Here is a 24,080-nt window from a genome sequence, read left to right on the forward strand (position 1 = left end):
CACATGGCCTGGTATTGCAAGTGTCCTAAGGCTAGGGTACCGAGGAGCATCAAGCCACCCATATCTTTTTATGATATATGAGGCAAACGAGCAGACTAATCGTCCGATGGTAAGCAAATATCGTATCCCATGGACACCTGCATCACTAGAGGGGTCTAAGTTGAGAACAAGGGTTTTTCTTTAAGTTTTGAAGATCGTATCCGTCCGTTAATTCCGTCCGTATGTATTAGTACAATACTATGGGTTTAAATTAAACATCTATATTTTGTCATAACCAAACATAAATGGAACTGGGCGGGACATGTTGCCAGACAGAGTGATGGCAGGTGGGACAAAATGTTAACGGCATGGTGGCCGCTTTCAGACGAAAGGAGTGCTTTAGCGTCCATTGGCTCGTTGGGTGGACGACATTCGGAAGACTGTGGGTCACTTCTGGATGAGATTGGCTCAGGACCGGGATGAGTGGCGTACTCGAAGAGAGGCCTATGCTCAGCAGTGGGCGATAAAAGGCTGATATGTTGATGATGATGTATATTTTGGCCAAAAAATCGCTAAAAACATTATTTACATAATATAGGTATGTTTGTTTTTTATTACATCATCATCATCTGAAGCATTACAGCTGCAGGTGGGCCTTAGCCTGGTCAAGGAAATCTCTCCAGTCCCATCTATTTGTGGCTTTCCTTCTCCAACTTTTCACTCCTAATGTCCTGATGTCCTGGTATACGCCGTCCAACCATCTGAGCTTGGGCTTTCCTTTACCTCTGCGGCCCTGCGGTACTCTGGCCTCGTACATTCGTAACACGTGCCCTGCCTATCGCAGGCGTCCGATCTTTATGTCTTAATGACGTTAGGCTCATTATACATTTGGTATAGCTTGAGGTTCTATTACACCAATCCATTTACAGAACATCGCGTTACAATAAACATATCAACACCCTCTAACCCGGTTTCATTTAAACACAGGAACTCAATCAAAACGTCCATGTTCGTGATAATATGTAAATATCCAACATCAATCTAAATGAAAACCTATTACAATCGGGGCCTGAAATGGGGGCAAAACACAACTGATACGGCATACTCCATTCATACAGCTACTCAAATCGAAGCTTCCATGTTCCGAGGAACACGACAGCTTCTAACATTAACAACGACGACGTAAATTCATCACCGATATAGGTTACAAGCGAGCTAGGCTGCTGCATGTATGCAGGGCGTCATTAAAATTGCTTGCACCAACGCGCTTCAATACTTGACCGATCTAACCTGAACTGTGGTCTTTTACAACTATGCGTCCTTAAATAGTAACCTTACACTGGTTTAGCTAAGCTTTTCACTCTGTGAGTTGTTGGAATGAGACGCCTGGACCGGGTCGTGAAGCCCTATCGATTCACGCTCCGCGCAGTCGCTGTACCAAGCGGCAGCAAACGTTTACACACTTTCCACTGCTGCTCTCCTATCAACAGCATTATCTTCCCGTGAATCAAAGCGGCGATGGTTATCACGAATTAAGTCTTCAGAGTTGAGACGTAATTGTAATAGGGCTTTGCGACATCCGATTACTGGTGTTGGATGTGCGTTGGGTTTGGGTTTGGTTCTTGATCTATTGCTGCTAAGCAGGTCTCATTACCACAAACCTGTCACCATGAGGTCAGGGTGATACGCCCCTAGGTTAGTTAATGTTAAGTTTTAATTCGTATTTAATTATTACTTATAGATTTTAGTTTAATAGTTTAAGTTTATTGCACCAGTATATGGAAACTATTTCTGGAATAAAACAATTTCATTTCATTCATTATTTCCTGTGGCCGGTTAATTGAGAGTTTAGTTACAAATTATAGCAATATTTTAATTTGTAACGAGTAAGCGAACTTCTATAATGTTTCACGTATCGTGGGAAGATTAAAGGTTAGAAGCGACTAAAAGAAAATGATGGTGTAAAGGTATGCAGTTATTTAGAGCAACAGAGGACAATATTGTAGGTGGAAGGGCTTCGAAATCTTTTTTCTTATACGCCTACGCAAAAAGTGGGGTGTTCTATGATTGACACCAGTGGAGCCTGTCTGTGGCATCGTAGCTTTCCGACGGATAGACCGATTTCGATGCGGTTTTTAGGGTTCCGTACCCATAGGGTAAAAACGGGACCCTATTACTAAGACTCCGCTGTCCGTCTGTCCGTCTGTCCGTCTGTCACCAGGCTGTATCTCATGAACCGTGATAGCTAGACAGTTGACATTTTTACAGATGGTGTATTTCTGTTGCCGCTATAACAACAAATACTAAAAACAGAATAAAATGAATATTTAAGGGGGGCTCCCATACAACAAACGTGATTTTTTTGCCGTTTTTTGCGTAATGGTAAGGAACCCTTCGTGCGCGAGCCCGACTCGCACTTGGCCGGTTTTTTAAGTTAAAGCGAGTTTCCTTGCGATCTTAGCTATATTTGATAAAAATCGATCCAGCAGTTTGAAGAGTGTCAGCTCTTTTCTAAAATGACACGATACATTTTTGGCATTAAATGGATTTTATTGGCATATAGCGTAGGGGTTTTAGTTTTTTATTTTATTTTATAGTTTTTGTTGAGTACGTGCCACTGATGATGGTGCTAGGTTGAGAGAAATCAGCTTTGATTGATAAACGATGCCTGGTAGTTATTGCATTTTTAACTGGCCTAAGCTTTGACAGATTCTGTTAAGTCACGTCGACTGTAAAAAGCTGCTACCCAACAATCGAAGTTGCCCTCTCATTTTAATGTCAAGCTTAAATTACATGACACTTGACATGAACAATACAGATAATAGTTTTTAGTTATTTATCTTAAAATTAGTTTTATTTATTTTTAGTTTTAGTTTTTAAGTTTTATAAGTTAGTTGTTTATTCATTAATTTTAACTATATTTGTTTAGTAATATTAACTACTTTCCCAATTTAATATATTTTGAAATATTCAGATATAGATACATTTTACTTGAATGTTCATGTCAGATTTCATGTTATTTCAGAACGTCGTTTTAAAATGGCGGCGGTTAGGCTTGTGTGACTCTTAAGGGCTCAGGGCGCGTAGCCAACGTGCCAATCGTTAACGCTCCATAGCGTATCGTAGTAATGTCAGTGTCGCAGCGGCAACTGACGCAGATTTGCTTCCGAGCGGCGCGACTGCAGCGACAGTCGCGGTTGTTATTCCATACGGTGCAGAAGTGCTGATGATGAACCGATAGATTATGAAAATTATGAGAAGAAGAGGAGGATGACGATCTTTGGCTTCGTTACTATTATATCGACAGTACTTGCGCAGACATAGCACGGCCGCTATCGCCGAGCGATACTGACGCGGTGCCACTGTCGCTGCGACAGTGACGCTGCGCTCGGAAGTAAGTTCATACATTTCCATACTGCATTATACTATCGCTCTGTCGCCGCGTCAGTCGGAAGTCTATCTTTAACGATTGCACGTTGGCGACGCACCCGGACCTTAGAAATTTTCGAGTTTCCAATGCATATATTATCGTCATCGTTCATGTATCAAAAAGTGACCGTAAAAAACAGTAATTAGGCGGCGCCACCATACACCGAAATACTACCAAAAACAACCTACGTAATTTGGTCGGGTTATTTGTTCCCTTATATGGTTCATGTTATACTCATGTCCCAGAGCCTAACTAGCGCCACCGGAGAGATTAGGAACTATTATTTAAAGCTGAAAGCGGTCACTTTTGCAACAATTCTGCCATAAGAGATTGGCATCCTTTCTATACCATCCATAACCCAAACCTTTGTCTCAAATAAGTACTTTCTTAAACAAAGCACGTATCGTATGGATTCTGTACTGAAATACGATGGTTCTGATTGTCGACAAATTTGCGAGTATACTTATGAGACAATGTGCAAACCATTCAAATATCAGGAAAGATTTAGAGATAAAAGTACCTATAGGTATAATAAAACGTTACTCAGCTTATTTCAGAGGCTAATAGACGACCTCCATTTTCTACAATTGACATTGACATTATTATTATTATGTAAATGTTTTTACAGAGTTTAATGAAGGATATAACCATAGTCCTTTTTTGCCTGTCCGTTCGTTCATTATTTACTATTTTTATATAAGTTAGGAGCGAAAAACCAATTCTACACCAAATTTTAAAAGCTCTTATAATAATTGATAAATCGAAAATATTAAATAAAATGAAAAACATAGCTGTCATATTGTCATAAATAATAAATCAGTAGGTATAGGTACAAAAACTTGTCAAGTGACAACCCCGTGCCGGCACTCGCAGCTCGGTCATAAAACTGCGGCGCGCAAAGAAGATTCATGGTTCGTGCGCGGTTATAAGTTTCAATTTTGCTTGCAGGCGGCGAGTATAGGTATAATTTTATACCTAAATCTGACTTTTGTGAAGGAGTGAATTTTCTGTACGGTAGTACTATTAGTTATTCTGTATTAGCATCATATTTCCACCCGCGTACGCTTCGGCTGTAGAATGAGCTCCCTGCTGAGGTTTTCCCGAGGGGCTACAGTATGGGGTTCTTCAAAAAAGGTGTACCCTTTAAAAGGGTCGGCAACGCGCGTGTAATATATCTGGTGTTGCAGGCGTCCATAGGCTACGGTGACTGTTTACCATCAGGCGGGCCGTATGCTTGATTGCCACCGACGTTGTATAAAAAAATATTGCGTATTTATTTTCCTGTAATTATTAAGAGAGGAAAATACAGACTAAGTTTGTATGGAGAAGCAGTCACGTGACGTCGTCCCCTTTCCTCTAAAACCACATTGAAATTTAAATTATACCTGTATTATTCAAACGTTATAGAGCCCCACTAAGAAAAGACGACTATTACGAAAGAAGTTGCGGGCTAAGTGTAGTCATTATGTAAACAATATCTTCGTTATAAACTTCAGGTTTGAGTTATTATGAAAACAAACAGTCTTCTGAAGATTATTAATGATTGAAAAATCATGAGCCAACAAATCGATGCTCGGAAAACAAAGAGATTGGAAGCACAAATGAGTTCCCAAAGCGCTTTACAGTCTTTTAAATAAGTACATGTACCTTATATATACAGACTTAAGAACGAATTTAGAATGAGACTAGTGTGTTTAAGCTCTTTAGATAAACAGTGGTACGATTTAATAAGAGCAACGTCAACAGAACTAACCACAATCTCTATGAGAAACGAAACGCAAACAGACGGAGAAAAACTCATTATACTGATTTGTTATTTGTAATTAATTGTTTAATGGATTCATTGAAAACCAATATTAGATGAGGACAGTGTTAAATTGAATTAATTGAATGCGTAGGAGGAGAATGAAAACAACTCTTATACTGAAGCATAAACAAAATTAACGAAATTGGTTTTCAATCATGTGGTTATAATAAGTGCCTAATTAAAATTTCGTGATTAAATAGATACGTTTATAATAAGAGTAAATTAACAAATGACGATGATGATGATGATGCTGATGATAAGAAATTAGCAAAATAACAATATATCAACGATAGGTTAGATAAAATTATAATTTGCAAATAGATAATATTATAACTTAATTGATATTATTTACTTCACGGATGAGTAACACTTGATACTGTGATTTAGAAATTTCCTGATATCTATATCGATAACACTTGAGTCGATATTTAATCAATCACTAGCACTTGTACGTTTTTACACCCCCGAAAATAGGGGTATGCCAACTTAGAGCATTTAATAACCGTAGTCGGCTTTAAGAGCTTACCCCTCTGGGGAAAACCTTGCACAAATGTGCATATTTTTGTATGGACTGACGTTTATCTGACATGGCTATTTGTACGTTACGTACAACTAGCCATACATTTTACGTGCCCCTCCCCCGCAAAAATCGGCAGACTGTCTTGTAAAGAAAATGACAGACAAGGCGTCTCCAGTCACTAAGTGCTAAGTAAGTATGCCAATGATACATTTCTCATTTCAATCTTATTCTTAGCATTTCTTAAATATACGAGTACATCAATTTGGATACAAATATGAGTGCTCAGTTTCATTTCCTTTTGAGATAAAATACTCTCAATCAAATAAACAAATAACATAATAATCCTGTTATCATGCGAAGTAAAATGGCTGCTCTTAAGGCATGTTTTTTACGAAACAGCGGAAGAGAGACGTATCGTCATCGCGCTTGTAAATTTCATTGTGACCTGTCAGAGGAAAGAAAACCTTATGTACAGTTTCCAGCGGCCGTAGCACGGTCGCATTTTTATCACCTGTCACCATGCCTGTCACGTTCTAACAACTATGTAAGTGCGAAAGTGACAGGCATAGTAACAGGCAATAAAAATGGAACCATGCTGACACCGCAGGGTTTCATTTCGGTTTTCAAAAATTGAGCACATGTCGCAATTTATAAGCGCAGTATGGCGTATATTAACTAATTACAGGACTAGATATACCTCATGTCATTGTATGTGCAAAGTTTCATTACAATCCAACAAGTACATTAGTTTTAAAATGAGAACGAAACTCCGTTTGTATCGGAAGGTGAAATTTTACTGGGTACTGTTAACCTTTCGTATGCGAATGTTAAAAAAATTGGCATATAAAGGGGCCCACTGACATCAGTCCACCGGACGATATCGGCCTGTCAGTTGTTCGGAACTGTCAAATTTTTATTATAACTGACAGGCCGATATCGTCCGGCGGACTGATAGTCAGTGGGCCCCTTAAATAGCAATCGTGACAACTTCATGTTTAAGTTGAATATTCAACTGGACATATGGAGCAGATCTGCTCCTAAGCATACGAAATATGACATTTCAATGGGGTTGGCCGGTCGAAGTGTTTAGCAGATGGCGCCACCATACCTTGCCCTGTCAATCCCTAGAATTGTGTCAGATTTTTGTTTTTTAATGCCCTGGATGCCAGCCCTTTAAGCCAAATCTCATAGAAAAAGGGGCAAGCTATGATGGCGCCATCTCTGCAAACCTTTGACAGTTGCCAACCCCATTTGTATCGATTCATATGTAGGTACCTAATTAGCTATATTTAGATCGCGAAATCTTTTCGTGCCCAATTTCTTTTAAATACGACAAACAAATCGAATGCCAATATTTGAGCAGCATGTTGACTCGCGTTCAGTACGAATCAAATTAAAAGGAAAGAGCGATCCGAGGTGACTTGCAAGCCCATGAATGGTACAAATTATTTGAAGCATTTCCAATTACTGAGGCAGGTTTAACCTTATAAATATGCGATGCATGTGTACCTGTGTGTGAACCAGGTGAACATCTGCTAGCGATGAATGGAAGTCTTAACACCCGTGAACGCACGGGCTTAGCGCCATTCTCGAAACTGTATCGCAATACCCTCACAGTTGTGTTGAGACATGTAATGATTTATGCATCAGATCTTTTGTACACACACTAAGCAAGGAATAATTGAAATGAAACTGCGTGATGTGGCACAGGTTAATCCCATACAATATGTTTCCCTGTCTATGGACGGACTGCCACATTGAATTTTCTATAAAAGTTGTGTCACATATTGACAGCGCAGTTTGTATACATCTTCATACATTGAAGAGGCTCGTGATACGGCATCTCGTCTATAGCCGTAACGTTCTCAGCCGTGTCGTGCCACAGCATGCGTCATGGCCATAGCTCTATACTGGTGGTGAAGATGAATAAAGTCGGTAAGTAAAGTCACTCTGAGGATTTTGGTGTGACACCAGAGATCCTTGTAGTGTGCCTAAAACGGCACAAGATACTTGACTTCATTATAATCCTATGAAAACTCGACGTCTGTGGACGGAATTGCGATTTGTCAAAGTAAAAATCATCGGCTTCAGCCGTGGTGCCATATTATCATATCATAGTACCATCAAGCTGATCTGATGATGGAGACAGAGGGTGGCCATTGGATTGGAACTCTGTGATGAAACAACGCAACCTAATTGTGTTTGAGGACTTTGGGGTTATAAGAATTGTCTCGATGAGTATTAGTTGCTTGTGGAAAGAAAAGCACATAACAGTCAGCGAAAAAACTTCTATCAAAAATGATTCCTGTCAAAAAAACTTATCATGTTTGCTGATTTTGTTCAGAAATCTGTCCTACCGCATATAACAACAATATTTTACATTGAAAAGCAGTTGAAGTTTGCGACTGAGTTTTTGATTAATATCTGTTGTGTGGGCTGAGCAGAAACTACTCACGTATTACGTAAGTACTCTGAGAGTATGTATATTTATCTTACAGAGTACTAAGTACGCATGAATATTTGTAACTTGTTTCTTAGTCAATTTATATATGACAATATAATGTATGTGAGAAAGAATCTTTTACAGTTTCGGAAAAAAGTGATGTACACAATTTTAATACTAGGAATAAGAATAATTTATTAGATATAAGAACTAGGCTAAGCAAAGTACAAAAATCATTTTTGGGGCTCTGTACACGTTGCTACAATAAGATACCCGATCATATTGTGAATATGACAGAAAACAAGTTCAAAACTATAATAAAAGATACTTTAATAAAGAAAGGCTATTACAGAGTAGACGATTATTTAACAGACAAACACGTATGGTCGGATAACTTATCTGTACAGCTAAGCGTGGCATAAAAGTTATAATTTTATAGACCTATATATTATCTAATTTTAATAGACCTATATATTCAATGTCAACTATTTTTAATTGTTTTTAATTATTCTCTACAAATTTTTTTTTTGACTTTCAAAAAGTGTTCTGTATGAATCTATTTTGAATAAAAATATTATGATTATGATGATTATGATTATTTAACGTCGAGAACCTATGAGATATCAAGTTATTTAGGACTAGCTTCGTCTATGTGGAATGACGATAATGATGACTGATAAATTTAATAATATCCTATGTCCTTCCCTGGGTTTCAAATTATCTGTCTTAGTGGTATACGCATGAATAGGTTTCTCACACACGAAATAACATGCGTTTATACGGAACACACCGTGAAATGTTTCATATTTTTAAACCACCCAGATATCAGTCAACCATAGTAGAGTTCGATATATTCCCCCGGGTAATTCGATTTCCGATCCGCGGTAAATGTGGAAGATTATTGAAGCACTTGCAATTACAGAAGTAGAATTCATATGCGAAGAATGACACCTGGGTTATACATTGATTTTAGACATAATTTGTCTTTAACCCATATATGCACATTGGGGCGTTTTTGAGCCAATGAATCAAACTTGCTCCTTCTCATTCAAAAAGAGAGAGGCAGCCTAACCTGTTACCTAAAGCAGTTCAGACCAAAAAGTAGCTCTGGCCATAAAAGGGTTAAGAGCATTAGGAAAAGAAATATCCATCATTTTTGTACCTACAGGCGAAAAATAGGTACTTCGGTAAAACTAAAATTAGGCTCCGGTTAAAGATACCTTCCAGAAAAAGCAGACAACTTTTGTTTTCAAATGTGTTTATGTTATGACCCACTTGTAAAAACAGGAAGCCGCAAAATTGGACACATTATTGATGAATTTACCTATCCATAAAGCGGCTATGCTCTGTGTACAAATTCAGAAATTATTTAATTTCATCAAAAATAATCTGAGTAGGAAATATAACGCTCATCACGTACATTCATTGAAACTATTCCGCGCGCCTAAGAAATAGCAAAGATAGATCATCATCTTCCTCGCGTTATCCCGGCATTTTGCCACGGCTCATGGGAGCCTCGGGTCCGCTTGACAACTAATCCTAAGAATTGGCGTAGGCACTAGTTTTTACGAAAGCGATTGCCATCTGACCTTCCAACCCAGAGGGGGAAACTAGGCCTTGTTAGGATTAGTCCGGTTTCCTCACGATGTTTTCCTTCACCGAAAAGCGACTGGTATAAATATCAAATGATATTCCGTACATAAGTTCTGAAAAACTCATTGGTACGAGCTTGGGGTTTGAACCCGCGACCTCCGGATTGAAAGTCGCACGCTCTTACCGCTAGGCCACCAGCGCTTCTTTTTAAATAGCAAAGATAGATATAACTCCGTAATAGATGGATACAGTCTAAGGAAAAAACGTGCCTCGAAAATCACGAAAATTTGATTCTCGATCAGAGGGCGCCACTAGTTTTGGCCTACACTCGTATAGAGGGCGTTGACGGTTTCGTTTGTTATTTATAATTTTAACGCATATCAGTGAAAGAACATGGCTCAAAATCATAAAAATAATTAATGCAAATAAAAAAAATCATTTATCCATATTTAAATAAATTTTAACGTATTTTTATAAATATTTATTTTTAGTTTTAAAGTGTGTCGACAGATGGCAGTGAATTTACTGGGGTTACAAAATTTACTATGATATTAATTTCAGTAGGTACAGAGTAGAAGATAAATAGTAAAAGTGCCTTGGGGCACTTAAGTAGGTATCGAAATACATAGCTGTGTAGGAAAGTTAATACTTATATCAGGGCATCGACTGTACTATGTTATGTACAGATCTGTCACTGTGATATATTGATTTAAACACACGATTTTCACTCATAATTTTAAACCAACACGGCACTTAATCGTCACTGTGATGTCAAGAACCGAGTGCCCTAGATTACTAAAATGTCCACAGGTGAGCTCTGGTTGCTTGCATGTTTTGGCAGCATGGCCGTAAAAATGGCACTTGAAGCACTTTTTTGTAACCGTTGTGAAACTGATAACTGCTATATGCTATATACAGAGGTAACAAAACAAAGTATTTTTTTTTCGAATTGTAGACACCAAATTTGATTTTACGAGTTATGAAGGTTTAAGGCTTTGAAGGGAAATCAAAAAGCGTTCTATTTCGTGTTATCGAGGTTCGAGTTATATTGGTTCCACTGTAGTAGTAAATACCAGACTTTAGTCGTCGATTTAGTGTTTTTTTTTATGTGATAGTCAGCAAACGAGCAGACGAGCCGCCTGATGGGAAGCAGTCATCGTCGCCCATGGACGTAAGCAACATCACAGGAGCCACTTAAGCATTGCCGACCCTTGAGAACCCTAAATACCCGCTTCTTGAAGAATCCCATGTCGTAGCACAAAGGAAATACCACTGGTTTTAGTTTAATATTGGACTCGATCAAGGCTCGCAATACGAAGCGTAACAATGGGAACGAGCCCATCCTAATAAAAGTCCTAGGGAAATGGAAAGGAAATTATATGCTGATTTTTATATTTTATCACAGACTGCGGGGAAATATGAAAATGAATTTTCTGAGCAAAAGTGGCCTCATTTTTGTTAGGTTCGCGAAATTATTTATTTAAGTATTTAAGAAACAAACAGTCGTTTACGAACAAAGTTTACAAATATTTCTTTAATCCTGGAGTTTCATTATCGTATATAAATTGCAGTCTATAAAACAACAACAACATAATGTAGGTAGGTACTGGAAAGTAATAGTTTGAAGGTATAGGTAAAACTCACGAGAGCCGGCGCAAGATTTGTACTGAACTGTCAAAATTATATATAAAAGAAAATCCTCGCCAATTTTCGCGAATCGACCCATAGGTAAGTACATTAGTATATAAGTAGGTACAGGTAATAAAGCTTAAGTGTAGAAATTAATAAGTAGTGATATAATTTATTTATTTGCGTGGCGAATTTGTTTGCGTGGCGATTGGCGTCTGCTGAGAAAATAATGCCTGAGATTCTGTGAGGTGATGGATGCGAGGCCTACATCCGTGAAAGTTTAATTAGTAATAGTTATTTGTAAATATTTGTTTGTACCTGATTGTTATTTTTAATAACCTGTTTGTTTAATGTTAATTTTAAGTTTCATGGCGCATTGGATTTCTGTAAAGTCATGTAACATATATTCAAATAAAATAAAATAAAATAATTACCGGAAAGTAACATAAGTATACATATGAAAAATTTACATACTTAATTACCGATTACCGAATTATATAGACGTTTTATAAAGCTCTATTCTGTAGGGGAGACCAAGGAGAGTTGACACAAATTTTACTTTTTCGGTCATAACTTTGTTGTATTAGAAGCTAGATTTGCGATTTTTACGAAGTCTGTATCATCTGATAGCAAATTTCCTAACCACTTACCACCCAAAACAGTAACAGCATATTGTACTTGGAACTATTTAAAAACATTTGTTTTCTGCATCAATCTGATCTGTTTCAACTCTCCTAATACCGGGGTAACTTGAAACAAGTACTGAGGTAAGTTGACACACATCTATAATTCATGAATTTAAACAATAAATAGCAAACTAGTGTCAGTAAAACATTTTCACCGGTAACCGCCAGCTCGATTTGGAATTTTATAATTATTAAAAAAAAAATAGGTCCCCGCCTGCGATACTTACCATCAACATTTATAAATTATATTTAGTTAGTATTTAGAATAAGTTTTTATTTATTTAAGTATCGATTACGAAACATTTCATAGTGCATTTTATATTGTTTAAACGGTATTCCATAGCTTGGTTTTAGCATTTGATTAAACAATATTTCTTGTGGGGCTTGTTTTCCTCTTTTTTGTGTGCAGTCGGGTTTTTTGTTTTTTTATTTTTTATAATAGGTAATTAATTTTTTATTTATAACTTTTTAGTTGAAAAATAAAGAACAAGTAATAACGAGTAAGTAAGTACTTTATAATTTTCGCTTCGGACGAGGAAGTATCAAAAAAAATCACTTAGAAAAGTCGACCGTCAACGACGTGTGCCCTCATGCGTGTGCCCGCGTTCGGGTTGTAGACTCGAGAATATCCCCCTCCGTACCGCACCGCGCGCCGCGCACCACAAGGCAGGCCACGCCCTTCTTTGCCCGCTACCAGACCGCTACGCGAGAGGTGCGCGGGAGATGCAGAACAAGTTATTTGCTCATTGCTTGCTGACGCGTGGGTGGCTTGCGTTTACGAAGAATTAACATGTTTCTGTAGGAATTTCGGGGTAAAATGTATCCTATGACACTCCCGTGATCAAGACAAATCTAACGATACCTCATACATCAAAATCCATCAAGCCGTTTAAGCTACAGGAGGCCACAAAGAAACAGACATACATACATACACTCGAAAAACATTACCCTCCTCCTTTGGCAGTCGGGTGAACACTTAAACTTATCAACTCAACTTAATATAGCAACTATAACTTAAATCCATGGTGAGGAAATGGGTACCAATCTCAGCATGTGCAGTGCCAGAGGGCTCGGCGCTGAGTTTAGACTGATCCCGGGATAAATTGGGATCGGTCGCTAGCATAGATTACATATATTTATGTTTTTTTTACCTGACTTGGGCTCTATGGCACTAGGGTCATTAGAGCGGTAGGACTGTGTGGGGGGATGGTAGCCTGGGGAAAATCCAGGACCCTTCCGCATCACACGAGACGGTTATATATTATGTTATTACTGTCTCGCTACTAGCATAATGTACCTTTCTTAGGTACAGCTCTATATTTACAACTGTGAATTTGTGTGCGCTTGTACTATCGTATTTGCCCTCTTCTTAACAGGGTCACATATTAAACCTAAAATAACTAGAATATCTTTACATAATAATATTGTTTTCTCTATTCTGTATGCGTATGTAATTATTCTAGTACATGATCACCATTTTAAACAGATTATAATATCAAATACTTATTCAAATCATAGTTTCAACTACAGGATGGCCCAAAAATAGATCAACGATGCAATAAAAAATAAGAAAAACATTTTTCCCCTCACTAGCTCGGAAAGCCGTCTTTTGTCCTTTAAAACAAGCGGGGAAAAACGCATTTTATCCACTAGTGGGGAAAGTAATTTGACCTTGGATGGAGCGTGTTTAAGTAGCTTGACAGATAACAAAACGTAAAACGCTCATAATAATGGTTCGTTCGATATTAATTATCATTAAATAAATGGTTTGAGAATTTAATAAAAAATACCAGATTTAGCTTTATTTAATGATTTTAAGTCATAAACCTTAAAATTCCATAATAAACGTTTGTTTTTTAATAATTATGTTATTTTATATAATTCTGAACGCACAAGTTAAGTCGATGCAATTTCAAAACGCATCATTGACATTTCATACGTCAGAAATGTCAACATTGTCAACAAAATTTTTACTTAAAAACTTCTCACGTAAAAGTAAAGAATTTCCAGAGTTTTTTGTTATAATATCGCAAAAAAAATAGTGATTCCAGTTGATGAAGATGATCTAACGCCTGTGGATGTTGCACTTTCCTCGCTATAGTGAGGGGAAAAGTTTTGTGTTACACACGGGTGCAAATGTATTTTACTTCTCGTGTGTTTAAACACTCGCTACGCTCAGGATTCTAATTTAGAACCACTCGCTTCGCTCGTGGTTCAGCTATAGAATCCTTTCGCTTGCTCGTGTTTCAATTCCACACTCGCGGGTAAAATACAACTTTGCACCCTTGTATAACAAATAACTATTTTTTTACTGCGGCGCATTGATAATAATTGAATATATAATAATTGATGTTTGTGAATTAAAGATAAAGGAGAATATTTTGAAGAAAATATGTTTTGTTTCAGTTATATGATTAAATTCAATATCAAATAATTTCTCTTTTAAGCGCAAGTGGGTGGATCAACTATTTCTTGTACCCAATCAACTTAAAACGTCTACTGGGAAACGGACCTCGTTCTGAAATTCTGAAACTCGTTCAGAATTTTGTAAGAATTTGTAATAAGAATAATAACTGTTTTATTTGCCATAAAAAATATTAAAAAATAATATAATATAATAAATCAAAGAGAGAGAAGTTCTATGATTCCACGTAGTTTTAATTTATAAAAGGTTTGTGAACAAAAAAATATTACTAAACAAATTTTTAACGTAATTTCGGGCCAACCTGTATATTAAAACGTACAGTATTGATATTGAATCAATGCATAGCAATGAGAGTAATGAATTATTAGCGCTCTGTCACAGACTGTATCAGTAGGTAAAGTGACCTATTGACAGCATCCAATACCTATCATCTGTTGTTAGAATTATAGGCGCTTTAGTAGTTATGCTGTCAGCTCATAATTGTAATTGAATAAATAAATAAAAAATCAAATAAATTATAAATCTGTACATACATTCGTATAACGGTAGCTAAAAAAGCTTTTGGGATTATACTGAGCAACTTTTATGGGACTAGGGAATGCAAACCGGTTTATAATTGTATGAAAAAACCGGATTTTAACCGACATTTAACCGGTTAAAAATCGGTTTGCATTCCCTATAAAATTTGGCTGTTTCATACATTTTGGCTTGTCCATTTTGTATGGGAGGGTAAATTTTTTTTGCGATTTCGTGGTTGGTCCCATAATAAAAGTTGCTCAGTATAATTCCAAAACTTCCCTGGCAACGAGAATGCACTAATTTTTTAGCCAACCTGTATACTATATCATATATATGTGACAATAATAATAAACGAACCCCGTTTTCAATGTCGAAATTAATTTACATGGACCAAAAATAGATATAACTCCGTAATAGATGCATACAGTCTAAGGAAAAAACGTGCCTCGAAAATCACGAAAATTTTATTGTCGATCAGATGGCGCCACTAGTTTTGGCCAACTCTCGTATAGAGGGCGTTGACTGTCTCGTTTGTTATTTATAATTTAAACGCATACCAGTGAAAGAACATGGGTCAAAATCATATAAAAATAATTAATGCAAATAAAAAAATCATTTATCCATATTTAAATACATTTTAACGTATTTTTATAAATCTTCATTTTTAGTTTTAAAGTATGTCGATAGATGGCAGTGAATTTACAGTGGTTACAAAATTTACTATGACAGTACCGCTCTATCTTATTATATCCTCATTGCATGGACTTAGGTTATGGTCCACGTCTCCTATCAAAAACTAAAAGACTTATTCAACGGGTATAGTTAACGTTATCTCTACCGAGCTCGTTCACTTACCTGTACTAACAATGGCATTCTGTTAAACAAAAGCCATTATTTCTTTTGTGTGAGCGCGTGGCCTTTGTGCCTGAGCGCGTGGCCATTGTGTGTGAGCCTAGCTTTTTTGTTTTAAATATACTTTTTCTTTGTAATACGTTTGTATGAAATGTAGTTTACCATGAATAAATGAATTCTATTCTATTCTATTCTAAATTCATTAAGTTCCTTTATGAAATTTATATGTATGTTCGTCTATCTATAGAATATGGGCCTTGTTGCCTAATTCAATTTTAAAATCATCGTCATCTTCCTCGCATTATACCGGCATTTTTAGCCACGGCTCATGGGAGCCTGCGGTCCGCTTCACAACTAATCCCAAAAATTGACTTAGTCACTAGTTTTTATTTTTACGAAAGCGACCAGCTGACCTTCCAACCCAGAGGGGAAATTAGGCCATAATAGGATTAGTCCGGCTTCCTCACAATGTTTTCCTTCACCGAAAAGCGACTGCGAAATTTTCAAATGATATTTCGTACATAAGTTTCGAGAAACTCATTGGTACGAGCCGTGGTTTGAACCCGCTACCTACGGATTGAAAGTCGCACGCTCTTACCGCTAGGCCACCAGCGCTTAAATTTTAAAATAAATAAATTAAAAATCAGGGCAAAAGTATCTACCGTAGAAAAACCTAACTTTTCCGCTAGTGTCCAACTTTGCCCACATACTTTTTTTACCAAGAAATGGATATCCATTGAATTCACAATAAAATGAGCTGCGTAAAAATAGTCAAAATGTAAAATAACGTAACCTTGCCACCCGTACCCAATGTCATTGTCATAATAAATAACATGTACCTATACTAATGTATTGTATTTGTATTGTAGTTCGGGCGATTTTCCGCAACTCGACGACTGGCGCCTATTTTGCGTGACATACCTATACTATGTATTGCATTGTTAAAGACAACTTATTTTGAATATAATTTTCAACCAACCTGAAGGTGCCTAAATTAAATCAGTGGAGGAAAACGCTCCTGCCAAAAACATTAAATTATATCCCTTTTTCGTGAAAACAGTTTCACAGAAGTGGCCATATTTCGTGTAAGTAATAATACAAGTACATTTTCAATTAAAGTTAATGGCCATTTTTATTAGGCTATTTTATTTTTAAACAGAGAACATGGCAATATAAGTTTACTTAAAGTCCGTTTATTTTAGTCTGTAATTTTGCCTGCTCCATTTTGAGCATGAATGGTGTATAAGGTAAAAACAGTCTTAGTTCTGGGGATTAGAGTTCAAATTCAGATGTTGTCGAGTTTGAAAATTGGGCTAGACTAAATAAAAAGGAAAAACGTGCTCAGACGTCTGCTAGGATATTAATGTAACATGTAATAGGCCAAGAGCTAGCTCCGGAAAAGGTAAACAATTTTGAGAGCTACAACCCCCCCTTCCCCCCTCTTTAGTCTACTACACTCCAGGCGCCTGGCAGCTGATTTTTGGTGAAGATCAATATTATTAGGCTAGTAAAAGGGGTTTAGAATTAGAAAACAAAACTGTAGCTTATTTCTTTATTCGTGCTATAAAACAAATAAATTGAGCCCGTATTTGTTATTGAAATATTATGTTAATGTGATATTTGTATGTGCGCCTATTTTAAGAGGCCATAGTACTGGCAGTAGATGGAACCCTGTCAAATTTGTATTTGTATAGCAACGGTTCCAGAATTGTTTGTTTACTTTTAGATACGTCAGTCGGTCAATAACAGCCCTCATGTAAAGTCTGAATAAATTACGAGTATTCACTTTCTTGGTTTCACTGTGTTGATCTCTGCTAATTGTGATAGGTTTATCCCCCACATTTATAACAAAAATCAGCTCAGATAGATTCGATACTAATGTGGAACACACAACACAAACCACACACAATAATGTATTTATATGTATTTTGTATTGTTTACTTTACATGTTTCTATATTTTCCTTTTAAAAACCCTAACCTAATAAGAAGGAAAATAAATATAGGAATCATATATGTATGTAGCGATGTGGTAGATGATTTTTCCCTAAGATTTCACCGCAAAAATTTACTGCCGCCATAATGAGTTGCTCCCTAAACTTGTTAAGAATGTAAAAGTCATGGACGATAAATCATTCTATGGTTTGAGCCCCTTCATTACCTTAAGAATAGGCCATCAATGGGGCTCACAGCAGAAGCCATCAAAAGGAGTCTTATGTCTGATAACTATACAATATACTTTCCTTTTTAACTTAAAATTGCTTTTGAAAATTGTACCGTCATTGTTTTTTTTTCTGTAGGTAATATTTAAATTTTAATGTCAATGTACCCTTGTGCACAGACTATATCAATATATCTCGATGTAAAATTCATCTATAATTCATCATTCGATGTATAATTCATCTATATCTCGATGTAAAATTCATATCATCTTGAAACACCCATTAAATAATTCTGGTCTGAAGGTTGTCCGGAATAGATCGCGTTTTAGCGAAAAGGCCTCCCGATGTCTGCGTCAACCTATAGTAAATTGTGTTCTGAAAACGTTTCTCTTCTCAGGTGTACAAAAAAGAGTATTCCATCTATTTATTTATATTTCTATGTGAAATTGAGTATTTTTGTCGTCGTTGTATTGGAGTTTCTCAAGGAAGTATAAAAGAACTGGCCAAGTGCGAGTCGTACTCGCGCACCGAGGGTTCCGTACTTTTTTAGTATTTGTTGTTATAGCCGCAACGGAAATACATCATCTGTGAAAATTTCAACTGTCTAGCTATCACGGTTCATGAGATACAGACTGGTGACAGACAGACGGACAGACGGACAGCGGAGTCTTAGTGATAGGGTCCCGTTTTTACTCTTTGGGTACAGAACCCTAAAAACAGTTTCGTAAAAACATTTTTTATGAACAGTCGTGTAAATTCACTACAAAATATGCAGAATTTACGACATTTTTAAAACTCACCTATTTCTCGCGCTCGAACTCGCCCCCACTCGCATTAGTGTCTCGTTTCCCGGAATATCTTTCCGCGCCATAAACCGTCCACAAATTAAATTACCTGCCCATGTAATTGTGACGTTCCGAGTGCGCGCGCGTACGCCATCATCCGCCGTCGCAGATTACTTTAAGCACTAGATAGAACACGCTATTAACATTTCAAGTCAATAAATATATGGCTCCGTCATTAAAATATATATATATATATATATATATATATATATAAATAGACACATAAAATCTATTTAATCGTTTAAGAATCCTCCTGTAGAGGAGAACGTCCGGACATACACGTTTTCTCACATCTATTTTTGACATGTTTTTGTTTATACATACTTATTTGACGATCCTTATTGGGAGAGAAAATTATTTTAATTTATTTTGTATTTTTTAGTATGTAATGTTTGACGATCATGATAAGAAGATAAGCATAATTAGGACATCGATGCAAATTTATAGTGTTATTTTTATCCTGAAATAAATAAATCTAAAAATCTAAATCTAAATCATACAAAATACAAAATACAAATGTTGATTTCATAGAATATGGTACAAAGATGGTCAAATTACAATAAGTGCGTCATATTCTGCCTCTATCTGCGTAGAAATATGTATGTATGTATGTATATATACGAAAGCATAGACACATAAAATCTATCTAATCATCGAACCTGCTCACCGAAATTCATCAAAATCGTTTGAGAGTTGCGACCTGTAGAGGAGAACGTCCGGACATACGAAAGCATTTTTACCTAGCTGAAACGGAGACCTTCGTTAACGCTCGGTCAATAACAGGATCCATACCAACCGATGTGTTAAAATAAAAATATCAAAAAAAGTTGAGTTCAACAAATAATAAATTTAATAAGAACTTCCGCGAGTTAGTAAAAAAACCGTTTTTTTTCTAAAGTTATAGTTTTCCCCTAATTTTCATTTTCTTATTGACTGCTATTATATTGCACACAACTGTATACTCGTAATGCGGTGTCTATGACCCTTAATCTATGTCCGCCATTATGGAATATTTGGCCCTTTATAGGACTTTAACATCTACACGGGGATTTTACGGCTGACGATTGTGGCGTACTGCAGATTGCGAATGAACAGTCAAATCTACGGTTATAGTTGAATCTATTGTGGTGTGTTCATTCTCATTTGGCCCGAAAGATGCGTAACATGCCTGAAAAAAAGAATCAATGGCGTCAGCAATGCGGCAACGTCAGCGACTCAATTTATCGATTAAATTGACAGTGAAATTGCCCATTAACGTCTGATGTGATGTGAAACTGACAATGGAATTCATTTATAAAGTGGCTAAGTACTTTTGTAGCTAGATTGGTTCTCGGCCACAGTTGCGGCACCTGGCATTTTTTGATTCAGTGTTTGTTTGATTTGAAGACTCAAAAATATTTATTGCCCCATAAAAACGCGCGAACACTCGCCTATGATCTTGAACCTGTAACCCATCTTTCATATTGTTTTTGGCTAATAATTGGCTTAATGGGCCCACTGACTATCAGTCCTCGGGACGATATCGGCCTGTCAGTTGTTCGGAACTGTACATTTTTTGTTCTAACTGACAGGCCGATATCGTCCGGCGGACTGGTAGTCAGTGGGCCCCTTTCATCATCATGGTACAAAAACGAAAATATACAACTGAGTATATTTAAAATAGTTTTACTTGTGTTCCATGAAGTTCCTCAGCATTGTTCGACCGGACTCATCAAGCTACTTCAGCAATTTCAAAACTCACAGTTAAAAATACCTTCGCAATTTACTGCTGAAACTCAAGTGCAATTTCAACACGATTTCCTTGTGCAACCGGCTCAATTACTAAGTTGGATTTTGCAAATGAACCAACTCGTAACCCGGCTAGTTTAAGCCAAAATGCGTCGTATACAAACTGGTATAGAATTCATAATTAATTGTTCGTTAGCGGAAGAAACGGTAATTTATTGCGCCGATACAAATCGCAATTTGGACGGCAGACGAGTAACTCTTTGGAACTGGAAAACAACTTATTGGTTTCGAGCAAAGTTATGGTCTGTGCTGCGTTTGGAATTGCCCTGTACCTACCTCTAAGAGCTTTTGCCCATTGACGTCCAGTTCACACGAGCATTCTGTTTGCGGGATACTCACGCATACTACAGAAAACGGGATCTTGCAGAAAACCGTATTCCGTAAACTGGACGTCCAGTTGGAAAGCGGCCTAACTGGAGTGATTTCTCTTTCACACCCTAAGTATAAGGAAAGGTATTAATTTAGATCAATCATGACAGACGGACGGACAGTGGAGTCTTAGTAATAGAGTCCCGTTTTTACCCTTTGGGTACAGAACCCTAAAAAATCGACATTTTTAAATCTAAAATATGATCAGAAAGCAAAGCTCAGGTGATAATCGTTTATCTACTCTCCCTGGAACACATTTGTTACAATCCGTCGGGCATGTTGTACATACATATTTACATACATACATTATAATTAAATATAATAATTTTTAAGAAAAAAAAAACCGACTTCAATGGGGGATGCCGCTAAAAGTTCACTTATTGTTGATGGTGCACTCTTAGATTCCAGACAATGAAATAAAAAAGGCAGCAGTAAATGCTAGATTTGTTGATAAAAAAACAAAAATCACTATAAGTATGCCTTTCACATTTGAGGAGTTCCCTCGGTTCCTCGTGGGTCTCATCATCAGAACTCGAGCTTGACAAAAATATGTCTTAAAAACTTAAGTTGCTTAACAAACATAAAGAAGAGGACAAATCGCCAAACGTAAACTATGCGTCATTAAAGAGTTCCATTCTAATCATCATCAGCAGTTCCACTTCATCAAATGTCACTTTTTAAAATGGAAGTGCTGGATTTGTTTATAAAAATACAAAAATCACTATATGTATGCCTTTCACATTTGAGGAGTCCCTCGATTCCTCATGGATCCCATCATCAGATCTCGAGCTTGACAAAAATGTTTCTTGAAAACCTAACTTGCTTAACAAACATAACGAAGAGGATAAATCGCCAAACGTGAACTATGCGTCATTGAAGAGTTCCGTTCTGATCATCATCAGCAGTTCCACTTCATCAAATGTCACTTTTTAAAATGTAAGTGCTGGATTTGTTTATAAAAAAACAAAAATCACTATATGTATGCCTTTCGCATTTGAGGAGTTCCCTCGATTCCTCATGGATCCCATCATCAGAGCTCGAGCTTGACAAAAATGTTTCTTGAAAACCTACATTGCTTAACAAACATAACGAAGAGGACAAATCGCCAAACGTGAACTATGCGTCATTGAAGAGTTCCGTTCTGATCATCATCAGCGGTTCCACTTCATCAAATGTCACTTTTTAAAATGGAAGTGCTGGATTTGTTTATAAAAATACAAAAATCACTATATGTATGACTTTCACATTTGAGGAGTTCCCTCGATTCCTCATGGATCCCATCATCAGAACTCGAGCTTGACAAAAATGTTTCTTGAAAACCTAACTTGCTTAACAAACATAACGAAGAGGACAAATCGCCAAACGTGAACTATGCGCCATTGAAGAGTTCCGTTCTGATCATCATCAGCAGTTCCACTTCATCAAATGTCACTTTTTTAAATGTAAGTGCTTGATTTGTTGATGAAAATACTAAAATCACTATATGTATGCCTTTAACATTTGAGGAGTTCCCTCGATTCCTCATGGATCCCATCATCAGAACTGCTTTTTGACAAAAACGGGACCAATCTGTATGTATATACTTACAATCAAAAAAAGAATTTCAAAATCGGTCCAGAAATGACGGAGTTATGGAGTAACAAACATTAAAAAAAAAAAAAAAAAAACATACAACCGAATTGAGAACCTCCTCCTTTGAAATCTTGAAGTCGGTTAAAAATATAATTAAATTAAAAAAAACACGTCTATTTCCCGGAGGGGTAGGCAGAGACCACGAATTTCCACTTGCTACGATCCTGACATACTTCTTTCGCTTCCTTAACTTTCATAACATTCCTCATACAGGCTCGCCGGTTTAGACTGCTCTTGACCTGGCCTTTCTCCAGGATTCCCCCGATCTGATCAGAGAAAGTCCGCCGAGGTCTACCCCTTCCAACTCGCGCTTCTACTTCTTCCTTATACAGTCTCTTTGTTAGCCGTCTTTCACTCATTCTTTCCACGTGTCCAAACCATCTAAACATACTCCACTTGCTTCGATCCTCTTTCGCTTCCTTAACTTTCATAACATTCCTCATAGACGCTCGCAGTAGTTTTTTTTTTTGGTACATTTATTGGTTCAGCTATGAAACCCTGTAGGGCAATGCAATATAACTTAAATCTAACTTAATTACTATGGCTTAAAGCTATCCCTAATACATTGCTTATAATTATTATTATTATTATTAATTCTTTATTTCAGATAATTATTTTATCCATAGAATTGTTAGTTTGGCTTATGACTACGTTAGTTACTTACTACTACTAAATGATTTAATTATTTACACACAGTTCAATCCAGAATTTCAGGAAGGTACATGTATAATCCACCCTATCTGCTATGACCTTGAGTATACTGTTGTGACTGCCCCGAACCCGACACAACAGAGACGCTATTCGCTTACGCCTGACGGCATAGAAGTCGTCAGTTCGTTCCGCGGCGAACATCCCTGAAGCGCTGCAGTAACGAGGCAGTCCCAACAGCACCCTGAAGGCGTCGTTATATTGGATTCGAAGGGCGTTGTATGCCTTTTGAGTATAGTTGACCCATAGACTGCTCGTGTAAAATACTTGACAGTACGCCTTGAAAAGGGTAATTTTGACTTGTTTCGAACAGCGAGCAAATCTACGGGCCAACATGTTACTCCGCACCGCCAACGCCCTCCTTTCCCTTTCGATATCCAGGTCATCTTTCAAATTTTCACACAGGATGTGCCCCAAGTATTTAAATTGTGTAACTCTTTCTAGTGATTTACCGTACAGTTGTATTTTATGATATACATTGGGATTCATCCTGTGTGACCTGAAAACCATATATTCACTTTTAGTGGTATTGTAAATAAGTCCATGTTTTTTCGCATATGACTCACACGTTTGCAGCATTTGCCTGAGCGCACATACCGAGGGGCTCAGCAACACCATGTCATCCGCGTAGCTAATATTGTTGACACTAACTCCATCTACATGACAACCCACATGCATGTTGCTGAGCTCCTCGA

The 24,080-nt window shown here is 37.1% G+C and overlaps 1 protein-coding gene and 1 long non-coding RNA gene across 2 annotated transcripts in view; one reads left to right on the top strand and one right to left on the bottom strand.

Annotated features, from left to right (window-relative positions):
• The window catches only part of LOC134756113 (uncharacterized), a 73,358-nt gene extending 72,826 nt beyond the window's left edge, over positions 1-532 (top strand). The window contains exon 2 of the long non-coding RNA XR_010129104.1: positions 464-532. This is a non-coding gene — a long non-coding RNA (uncharacterized LOC134756113). The remainder of the gene's footprint in view (positions 1-463) is intronic.
• The window catches only part of LOC134756100 (zwei Ig domain protein zig-8-like), a 660,767-nt gene that overhangs the window by 202,476 nt on the left and 434,211 nt on the right, over positions 1-24,080 (bottom strand). The gene's annotated exons all lie outside the window — the stretch shown is intronic.

The sequence above is a fragment of the Cydia strobilella genome, chromosome 3 (genome assembly GCF_947568885.1).
Source record: "Cydia strobilella chromosome 3, ilCydStro3.1, whole genome shotgun sequence".
In the NCBI taxonomy this organism is placed as follows: domain Eukaryota; kingdom Metazoa; phylum Arthropoda; class Insecta; order Lepidoptera; family Tortricidae; genus Cydia; species Cydia strobilella.